This window comes from Haemorhous mexicanus, chromosome 2, assembly GCF_027477595.1.
Source record: "Haemorhous mexicanus isolate bHaeMex1 chromosome 2, bHaeMex1.pri, whole genome shotgun sequence".
NCBI lineage: Eukaryota > Metazoa > Chordata > Aves > Passeriformes > Fringillidae > Haemorhous > Haemorhous mexicanus.
Window position 1 is genome coordinate 51,261,828 of NC_082342.1, and position 11,292 is coordinate 51,273,119.

General features: G+C 42.7%; 1 protein-coding gene across 2 annotated transcripts in view; it reads right to left on the minus strand.

Moving 5' to 3' along the window:
• Positions 1-11,037, minus strand: part of LNX2 (ligand of numb-protein X 2) — a 59,546-nt gene extending 48,509 nt beyond the window's left edge. For both annotated transcript variants that reach the window (XM_059838797.1, XM_059838796.1), the window contains exon 1: positions 10,847-11,037. The gene's annotated coding sequence lies outside the window, so the exon portion shown is untranslated. The remainder of the gene's footprint in view (positions 1-10,846) is intronic.
• Positions 11,038-11,292: the final 255 nt, after the last annotated feature.

An 11,292-nucleotide genomic window follows, 5' to 3' on the forward strand; every position in this document is an offset into this window, starting at 1 on the left:
TAGCACTAAAAAAAATATTTCTCTAATACAGACTTGTGATCCAGGAATAGCCTCAGGGGCACCATAAAACCCCAGCCAGCACAACAGGCAGCTGGAGTGGTTGGGTGGGCAGACAGCAGCCTCTGAGCCCACTGGGGCAGCTCAGCTGCAGCAGAAAGGAAACGCTGGCCCTGCTGCTGCTTGGAGCTCACCAAAGAAAGAAACCAACACGGTTCTAAATGCCATCAATACTATATACATTGATTTTTGGGTGGGCTTTTTTTAGCATTGCACTGTCTCAGCCCTAGCTACCATTTCTTTCTCCCAGCACCCAAGGTGAAATGAGAGGCAGCAGCCAGAAGACCGCTCAGAGGACCTTTCTTGAGAAGCTGGGCAGAAGTAAGGGCTTCACCTTCCCCTCCAGTTTGGTGACCGACTGCATTAACCTTCAGGGCACGCTGCCAGCCCCACCTGCTTACTCAGGCTTTTGCCAACAAGGGAAGCTCTCACTGCACTGCTTTGTCCTTCGAAGATGCATCCTTTTTCGCTTACTTCTTACTCCTGCCTAACATTTGGAGCTGGAACTCCTGAATCTAGAAAATGGAGGAGCAGACCTGATGGAGAAATATCAGACTCTTGAATTGATATCTGACCTTTTTTCCTACAACAGATTCTGACAACCTCAAACATGAAAAATGCTTATGTTTCTGCACAGCTTGCTCTGTCCCAAGAAATTCCACTCTGAGTTTTGTAAACAATGTCTATTTCCCTTCATCTGTTCCGAAAGACTGAAAACAGCTTACCAAAACAACATGCAAAAGTGAATGCTTTACAGGGGAACCCAGGCAGGTCCATAAAGGGCTGCCAGCACTGGAAAGAAGTATCACTAGGGGAAATCTGTCTGGACCCAAATCCTCACTCATTACTTTGTTCTCCAGAAACAAATCAAGCAGACTTATTTTCCCCTATAGGATAATACAGTTTTCAGCTGTCTCTAAGCTGTCTTGTAGCTCAGGCAGTATTTCCAGCTCCTTCTAAATCTCACAAGCAATAAGGATTTTACTAATGATGTAGTTGCTGCAACTGTTGCATTCAAAAGACGATGTCAAAAATTACATGTTAACGATGCCTACAGTTACATGGAGGTAATTTACAAAAGAAACAAGTGCCATGCTTTAGCTTATTCACTGCCTTTCAATTTTCCCTCACTTCTCCTGAACCTATGTTCTAACTCAGTTGCTGGTTTCTGTTCTGAAGCTTTTTGCCCCCTGCAACTCAATCCCACACAAAGGACAGACACAAAAGGGAGTGGCATAAAGGATGCTTAAGCATACTTCCACTGTTAAGTTACTTGATTTCACACTTAGGAAACTCCACTGCAAGACAGTTATTGGTGCATGAGAAATAGGGAGTACAGTTACAGCTTGTGAAGCCTGATGGAGTCAGAGCAAATCAAATCAGGCCATATTTAGGTGGGATGAAGAGGGACAGAGGGGCTCTCCCCTCCTGTTAAGTGCTATCACATGCCCCAGCGTAATGCAACATTACCACCATGATGAGAAAGAAAAGCTCCTCATTTTGGTGTGCTGGTAACAGGAAAACACACGACAAGTTCTTCAGAAGCAAAGACAACTCTAGCTGTAACCACTTCCTCTTCTCAATCCCGTGTACTCCTAAGTCACCTGCCTATGCTTACACTGCAAATCAATGCACACACTCCAGTGTCTCCTGCACCTGCTCTCATTACCCTGTGTTTGAAACAAATCCTGAATTGAGACTGGAGACTTGATTTCACTTCCCAGCAGGCAGAGTAATCATCAATAATTGATGTCAGTTGGTTTCATTTGGGGCACTGCCTTGGCTGTGCAACGGAGAGTTACGGTATGCACCAATGAAAGGAGGATTTGTATATAAAATGATTTAATAATCTGAAAAAATCCCTCAGTAAACAAAGGAAATGTACAGATAATCGTATTAAAGATTAGGTTGTTTTAAAACAATGCAGAATGTATTCAAGAACATCTGGGGAAAAAGATGTAGTACTAAAAGCAGAATCTTTGGGGAAAATATATTCCCCCTCAAACAGGAGACAGTAATTAGTTCATTATTAAATCCTAATCCTTGTCAATTCATGTTAAATCAGAGCACTTTTTCTAATAAAGACTTATCACTATACTTAAATGCAATTTTATAGATAAATATGTAAATATATTTACATACAGTTTTAACTCTGATTAAATGACTGCTTGATTATCTCACTTATTAACTGCTTCCAATTTATTTCAAATTTGAGAAGCGGGATAATTTTATGTCAAAAAACTAAGTTTAATATTAAAAAAGAACAGAACAACAGGTGGACTAAGAAAAATATATCATGATTGCAAAAGCAATTTGGTGTCTTTCCTTTCATGTTTACTCATCAGCCGGAAGATTAAGAAAATAACTCCTTTTATCTTACAAAGGTTACTCTTTTTCCATCATCCATTTACTCTGTTCTGAAGTTTTGGGGTGGTGATTTATATGAAAGTCCCCACAATGAAACCCATAAACTGTTCCTGATATTTTCTATAATCAGTGTTGACAATTAACAGTACTGCTCTTCTATTTAAACAGTGCATGATTGAAGCTCCTCACTGCTGTGACTGCTGACAGCATCAGAAGACTATTTACTTCACAACTATAAAGTAAAAACTACAGAACTGAACAATAATTAAATTAGTAAAAACATCCTAGATCATGTTCCTATAATGTCTTTCACCTATGTCATGGCTTTGCATGCATCAATTTGTATTTCTTTTCTTCCATAAAAATACTTAATGTTAGAGCTAAATCTGGCAGGACTTCTAAGAAGGGAAGGGAAGTTCTGGGAAGGGGAAAGGGAAAAGTAAGGGTTTGTTTTTTCCCTTTTTATGCTGTTTTACTTCTTCACATACAGAAATTAATTTTATATACACACACACACCCGTAAAGTTCAATGACAAGCAGAATGCTAACCAGATCTGCACAAGCAGCGATTAGATTGAGCCTTAGCAAAGAAAGCCTACCAGGGATGCTCAGTTGCAATCATATCATCATAACTGTGCTGAATTCAGTGACTTCCTTAGGAGCAGAAGCAGGCAAAAAGACTCTCTTGCCCATAAAGAGCCCTATGGAGTCACCGCTGTGGATTCAATTGTATGGTCAAGCTACAGGGATGGCAAAATAGGACTCAACATGTGATACATCACCTGAAAAATTATATAGACAGGATAGCAATTGCTCCTAACACACATGGGTGCATTGTAGTGAAGTCCCTTCTCTCCTGCATATCAACTTAACTTGCTTAGCAAGTTTTTGGGTATAGACAGACCCGCCTATAGGAACACTTTAAAACAAACCATGCTCTTTATCCTCAAAGTCAGTATCAGCTAAGACGTAACTCTCTCCTCTTGGACAATCTGAGGCAAAAATAAAAACCTCAGCACAATGTTGACACTACTGTGTGAAATAAGTTGCCTTCACTGAACTTGAAGCTTACTTGAAGGCTTCACCTGTTGTGAAACTCACATGTGATTGTCTGTAGAAGGCAAAGAAGCAAATCAAGCTGTACCCAAAATTTCCTACTCAAGTATCTTCAACTTCGTAACAGCACAACACTTCAGAACATTTCCTGCCTTCACAGCTTTCCAAACTTTTCAAAATATAAGTTAGCAAAGCATTACACTTCTACAGCGTTTCTCTGGTCAATGGCAAACATCCCTTACTGCAGAAGAAAGGACTGTTAACAGTTTTCATTTCACACTCCAGTAACCCAAAATCTTGTGTTACCACTCACTTTAGTGTTAATTTTCCCACAGATTCTCTTTTTCTGCTTACACGGCAAGACAGCTCAGGTCAAGTGCTCAGACAAGCTGTGCTGCTGATTCTCCTTTTTACCACCACTGAATCACCTTCACTTTTGCCTCACCGCAAAGTTATTTTCCCTGCAAAAAAGCAGTAGAGCCACATTCAATAGAAAGTCAGCAGCTACAGTCAAAATGGATTTCAAAGTGGGAAAAAAGCCCTCCTCACAACTAAATCCTTATAGATTATTTATGCAGGATCATTCCAACACTGTATAAATACACTATGATCGGTATATTTGCTGCTGTGCATGTGGTGAAGTCCAATTCAGTTCGTGTCCCTTCCAGCTACAGAATATAAAAGTATCAGTGCTGAACAGACATGCTGAGCAAACCCCCTGATAACAGGAATGAAGAGTAGTTACTTTGCCAGACAAAGTAGAAAGATACCTTTTTTATTGGTGACTTCAAATAAAGTAACATTTGGGAGCTGTCACTGAATTCTTATGAAGCTTTCTTATGCATATGTACAGACCAAACTTATGCACAGTTTTAAGATATTTGCATGAAAGGCATGGCAGATCCACAAGTATTTTTAGCCTAATCGAATCTGAATGAGTTTAGCCTTAACTTTAACATCTCAAAGGGATTAAAATAGTTAAGAAGCAAACCCAAAATCTGAAGGCATTCAGTACTGGTTTAATACTAGGCAGGAAACCCTGAGAATTTTAAACCTTCAATCTTCATTTGAAGCAGAAATGACAGTTTAGCAATGGACTAATTGCAAAAATAGAACAGGAATTGAGTGGTACTAATTTTTAATTAACATAAAGGCAGGAACTGGGTGAGCCTTCATTAACTTCTGTCAATAACAATAAAAGGCTGAAAAAACTGGTCTAGAACAAACAAGACATAAAAACAGGAAAAAGAGGCAAGACAGAAGGAAACCCTCATCAACCTGCTCTGGAAGAAGCTTGACTGAAAATGTTTTTTGAGAAGTTTAAAAAACAAGTTACTTTAGTTCAGAGTTGGGGCAGCCTCCATGGTTGGGGCAGTTCCCAGCACCAGGGAGAGCTATGGTGCACGCACACTGTGCCAAGGGTACTCAGAGCTGTTCGATCAGGACAGCGCTCATGGCAAACTCTCCAACACAATCAGAACACTTACACAACACATCAGGATCTACGTGGTCTTGTGATGCATCGACCAGCTTTCACTCATGGTTAATTCACTCTGATTATAAACAAGTGTTAAACAACTCGATTTAAAAAAAAGCAATGCAAGAGAAAATTACATGTGCCAGGGCAATAGATCCAGTAAGAAGAGGGAAGAAGACAAAGAAGGGTGGGCCATTGGTAAATAAATGCTTGAACTTGGAAGTAACAATAAGGAATCCTCCTCTACATGAAACAGTGATAGTAGTAACTGGGTATTTTCTGTAACTTTTAACTTCCAAACATGTAGAGGCAACTTAATAAGATGCACACTTAAATATTTAATCTATCATAGATATTCAGTGCACTATCCACGAGGCACATGCAGACATTAATGTCTCCAGCATCCTCCCTGAAATGTGACTTGCTCTAGATGGAGGCTACTTGGCCCTAAGATGGACTTTGAACGCGCTGTTTTGTGCAGGCTGCTACTGATGGCAGTGGAAGAATCAGCTGTGTTGAAGTCAGGACATGGTCAGCTTAGAAGCCTTGTAGGGGTTACTGGCTTTCTTTTTGGCATTTTGGTTTTGCTGGTCAATTAGAGGAATTATTTGGGTGACATGGCCATAGCCACAGAAACACCCACCACAGGCTCCATTCTACTGCCACTATGACACAGCTCATTTCATCTGGGGACTATGACGTATGTAGACAAAAGCACTTTCACTTCATGACAAAATGAAATGCACCAACAAAGGTGGCTAACTGATACCAGCCAAGCTTTTTTTGTTTGCTTTTTTAAATTAAGATCTTGTTCAGGAATGCCAACCAAAACTCAATGCCCAGAAAAATCACAACACCTGGATTCTGAAGCGTTGCTTTGTATCATAATAAAAGCCTCCTGGGTTGGTCCTTTCAAAGCCTTTCAGAGCAAACATAACATTCCTGTGGCAGAACATGACAGTTTGTCCAAGCACAAGATATCAATCACAGAAAATCACTTCCCACAAACTGGTTTTGGTACACAAGTCAGCCTCCCTCAGGTTTGGTTGAATTTCAATTTTCTTCTGTTGTGCCAAAAAACCTCTGCTGTACCAGCTTTCTTCTTCCTATCTATGAACTCTGAAACAATGATTAGCACCAATCTGAAGAACAAAGAAGGCCACAGGAAGGTAAGAGCTTAAAATCGTCCATCATTGGTATTCTTTGGTCTTTTGAGGTCACAGTTTTTGACAATGATACTGCACTGAGAGGGTTGTCTGCGGCAGAGAGCTCAGATTCAAGCAAAAATTGCATGTGAAGAACATAACAAAAATCTACACAAGTACAACTGCAAGAGTCAATGAAAATGTCAGCATTTAAGAACGCTAACTTGAACCCAATAATAAACTGTTCCTTCTCCCAATTGTCTTCTTAAGAGCCAGCCCCTGGGGATGTATAACACAAGCATCCTGACATGTTCCACTGGGCTTGTGCAACCTCTTTGGAGAAGGTCATGGGAACACGCAGCGGTAGTGTGATCTTGGAGGCTGGGGAACACAGCCTGTATCGCACTTCAAAATCACTCCCAGTGCAAGGAATGTACAAAGCAGAAGCAGGAAGCATGTAGCTCATTTTTCCCCACTGTGCAGAATAATATCTGACAGCACTACACCACTCCAGGCAACACAATCCAAAAGTCCTGGTCTGCCTTTCTGAAAGTACTGGGTGCCTCCCTTTGCCCAGGCACTTACGGGTTCTCCTATAACATGGATCACTTTTCATTGTGCTCTATTGCTAGAAAAAGGATGAATAAGTCATAGTTCCTTCTGTTTCATTATCTAGAACTACTTATCACTACCATTTACAACATTCTGAAACTGGATTAGTTCATATATTGGATATACTACTTGAGCAAATTGCATTTTGTTCTACAAACAAGGGTTCTTCTGAAAAATTCTGTATAGTCCATCAAGCAATGGTTAAATGTATCAAATCTCTCCAATTAAATACAAAACCACTTCCTCTTCCAAATGACAGAGGTGATATGCTGAACCTTGTTCTCACCAACAAAGAGAGTCTGGTATGCAACGTGAAGCTAGGGGGGAGCCTTGGTGGCAGTGACCTTGGAATGGAGGAGTTTGAGGACCTTAAGGCAGCGAGCAGGGAGCACAGCAGGCTCAGCACCCTGGGCTCCAGGAGAGCAGACTGGCCTCTCCAGAGATCTGCTTGGTTGAACATCATGGGATAATGTCCTCAAGAGAAGAGGAGCCCAAAAAAGCTGGTTAATATTCAAATATCATCTCCTCCAAAATGAGGCTTTGAGCAACCTGGTCTAGTGGCAGGTGTTCCTTCCTAGGGGGATTGAAACTAGATGATCTGTAAGGCTCCTTTCTACTCAAACCATTCTGTGATGACTCAGTGATTCCTCTCTGCGGAACAAAAGAAACACAGCCAGGCAAAACAGAACATCTATCACTCCATCCCGAAGTGAACCAACTCTTCCTGGGTAAAATTACCTTCCATATAACATTGATCTGACTCATTTATAATCTAATAATTACTTTCCTACCCTATTTAATCTGGTTTACTGTGGTGACACTAAAAAAATTCTAGACATTCTTAACAATATGCCAAAACTCCAGAGCAATATTAACTTGCTTACTGGAAGTAAAAATGAGACTGAAAATATTGAGCTATGTTACCCCAAGTTTCCATGTCAAATATAGTTCCCACTATTTGGATAGAAAAAATGCAAAACAATTTGAAATCTTGTATGCTCAGAAGTTATCTGGCTTTATATCAAACAGCAGCATACTTTGGCTTTGTGTTCACCACCTAACACAGAGCTCAGCAGGAAAGACTCCACAAGAGATTCCACTCCTGTTCCAGCCCGCAAATTACTTGCTAAACTGACATCAGTTGAAATAACTATCTATGGGAATATAAAGAACTGACATCTCTGGTACCACCAAAGCGCTTCAGAAACAAAAGACACGCCTGTGGTACTGCAGAGCACATTGCAAGGATGAAGCCAGCTCGGGTATAGCACTGTTATCCCCTGTAACACAACAGCAGGGCTGGGGGCATCTCCACATGTGCCAAGGCACAGCCCAGTCCCAGCAGTCCCCTACACTACCTCATGCAGAATACAGAGCAGTCAGTATGAAAACACATGACAGGTTCAGCCCATGAATTTTGCAAACATAAATCCCAACCTCAAAAACATTTACATGTAGGCTCATCATTAAGCCTAAGAGCAGACCCTGTCATTCCAAAAGAAATACCCGGATGTTTAAAATTAAGCATATGCAAGCACAAATATCTAGAGAATTAGAACTAAAAAAAACCACTCCACAATATTATTAATTTTTTTTTTGCTCCATAGAAACCTTGACCTATCAATTACATAACTTAATGCTAACATTTAAAAGCATTTTCATCTTCAAAAGGCACTACAATTTCTAAAGGACAAACTCCACTGATCTAATAAAGCAATTAAAAAGCATGCAATGCAATGGTGTCACAAATAAAAATGCTTTTGCCAACCAAAAAAAGAATTTTCAAATATCAGAGACAAGCCACTGGCATGTCAAAGAGCCAAACAGCTTCCCCTGGGGCCTTTTACATCAGAAAGCATTTTAACACCAAATGAATATTGTTTTCTTATTAGTTACAGCTGTTCATGTCTAGTAGCTCTTTAAACAAGCAACATTTTGCTGATGCAAGGCAATAATTTATATTAATTATCTAGTACACATCATGTTTTTACACATTTCACTTTGATATTGTTGGCATAACTTCTTCCCAGTTGCTTTCAAATATGTTAACAATTTTTAGAAGTACAGAAAAGGGAGATGGAAAGAAGAGGGGGATATTTTGGCATATTTTCAGATATACAGTTTTAACTAGTAGCTAACAAACTTCTGCTGTTTTTCAGTAATGCAGGCCCATAAATATATATACCAAGATTGCGACTGCTCAGTATGGGTAAAGGCTTACAAAAAAAGAAACTTTCACTGAGGAGATCAGTGCTTCAGTGAGAGCGTACAACAAACAAATGCCAAATGTTGCAATGTCAAAGGCACTGTTTTTGGCAGGACAGGTTTTAGTAAGCTTATTTTTTAAACTCATCTCAAAAGAACAGTATTTTTCCACCCAATCACCAGTTTACATTCCTCTTGCAAAGTTTTGTCCCTAAACTGTCACAAGTTTTGCTGTTCTGGTAACAGAGAAAATTCAGGTGCGGTGTTAGGAAAAGATACCACCTTTGCAAATCTCAGACCTGAGTCCAAGGCCCTGGGCTCCCTCTTGCTGAAGTCACCAAGCAAAGTAAAGGGTGAGTACAGTCAGAAATTCAGTACTGAAAACTCATAGCAAAATTCTGAGTTTTAATATCCATACATTTTAGAATTGCAACAGTACAAGCACTTTAAAACATAATATCAAAACCTTTTTTTATTTAAAAAAAAAAAATCTACTTGACCACAATGGTGTTCTTTACAGCCTGCTGACTCTGGAGTTAATAATTTTACATTGTACTGTGTTCAGGGGAGAGGATTTCTTACTCAGTGATGTGATAGTAAAAAAAAAAAAAAAGAGTAATTATAAAGGACTCCTATTAAGTCTTACGGTTCTAGCAAGTACACTGACATAACTTGTTTCCACTTTGAGGAAATTTGTTTTAATAAAGTCGGGGCAGCATATGGTACTAATGTGGTTATTTTCCAAGTGGTACGGACACTAACCAAAACCATCTGATGTTTCTTCCTAAGCCTCCTTGATCTGCTGCTGGATTGCAGCTTAGAATAAAGCTTTACAAAGCCCAAAGAAGCAGGTAGAGGAATAAAAAAATAAAATCAGGAATTCAAAGTGTTTATTTATTGAGAGTGCAGCTCAGACCAGTTCCTATTTTGAACAGAATTTCGAAAGTATTTAAGATTGGAAATTTATTTCCAGAGACTATCAAATGTAGTCCAAAGCTAATCCCTCACAGACATTTTTTACTCTGCACACAAACAAAAACCAAACCCTTAAATCATGTAATTAAAAGAGGAATTAAAGGAAGCTCAGAAGTACTTAATAGATTTCTAGAGAAGTAAGCAATCAGCACTATGCATTACGAACACGATAAGAAAAGTCACCAGAGACTACCAGATTGATTCCTGCCAGAGCTCCAGCAACGGTTTTCTCCGTTAGTTGACCAAGTACTACGATTTCGTCAAGAGCAATGACAATTTTGAAGTACGCCTTGTTAGGAGTATAAAAGGCTAAAAGTTTTCTAAGTACATTTTCATGGCTAAGAGCTAACAATTGATGGGAGAAACCAGGGAGCGTGGGTCAGAGCTCCGAGGGCTAGACTGAACGTTTGGAAATAGCTGCCAACCACACAGACTCCAGCGGTATTTCGCAGCGAGCCCCGAGTTCCTCTGGCGCAGCTGTAAAACACACAACCTGAAACCCGCTCCTGCAGCAGGGGTTCGCTCGCAGCTGTTCCTCTGCCTCCCCCGCACGCAGTAATCTGACTCCTTTCCAGAAAAGAGCTTCTTTAATGAAGCCACACGAGAGCAGCATAGGTGTATCGGGGGACCCAGAACCAAGCGCTTTCCGAGTGGGTCTCCAGAACCGGAGCCCACAGCTCAGCCTCGCAGAGACGCGCTGCAGGGGCAGGCGCCGCCGAGCTCAGCCCCGCCGGCGAGCCGGGGGCTCCAGGGCGGGGACGCTGCTCCCAGGCTGCCACCTCAGCCCCGCACGGCGGCTCCGGGGCCCGGCCCCACTCCCGTACTTGTTGCCTGCGCAGAGCGGCTCAGCCCAGCGCCGCCGCCCCCGCGGGGACCCCGGCGCCGCTGCCACTGAGGGAGGCTGAGCTGGGCTGAGCCGCCCGGCACCGCGCGGGGCAGGGAAGTTACTCACCGCGCCGGCTCCGCGCCGCGCTCTCCTCCTCAGCCACGCCGGCTGCGCCCGCTCCGCCTTATGGGAAGCAAACTCCGGGCAGCAGCACTTGGAGAACGTGTCTCGCCGGGCTGGGCCGGGTCGATGCTCCCGCCTCCGCCCCCCGCCGCGGGCAGCGGCGCGGCCCAAGTGACAGCGGCGCTCCGCCACTCCGGCGGCGGCCCCGGGCGCGGGGCCGGGCGAACCGCAGCCTATGGCAGCGGGGCCGGGGCGGGACGCGGCGGAGCCCCGGGCCGGGGTGTCCCCGCCGCTCGCCTGATCGGCTGTGCGGAGCCCGGAGCGGTGGGGAGTGCGGGCGGGGCTGGCGCGGAGGAGGGGCCGGGTGGGGCGCTGCTCGCCCGGGACCGCCCGCGAACCTGTCCCCGCCTGCCCGAGCCCTGCGGCCGTGCCCGAGGAGCAAACCCCGG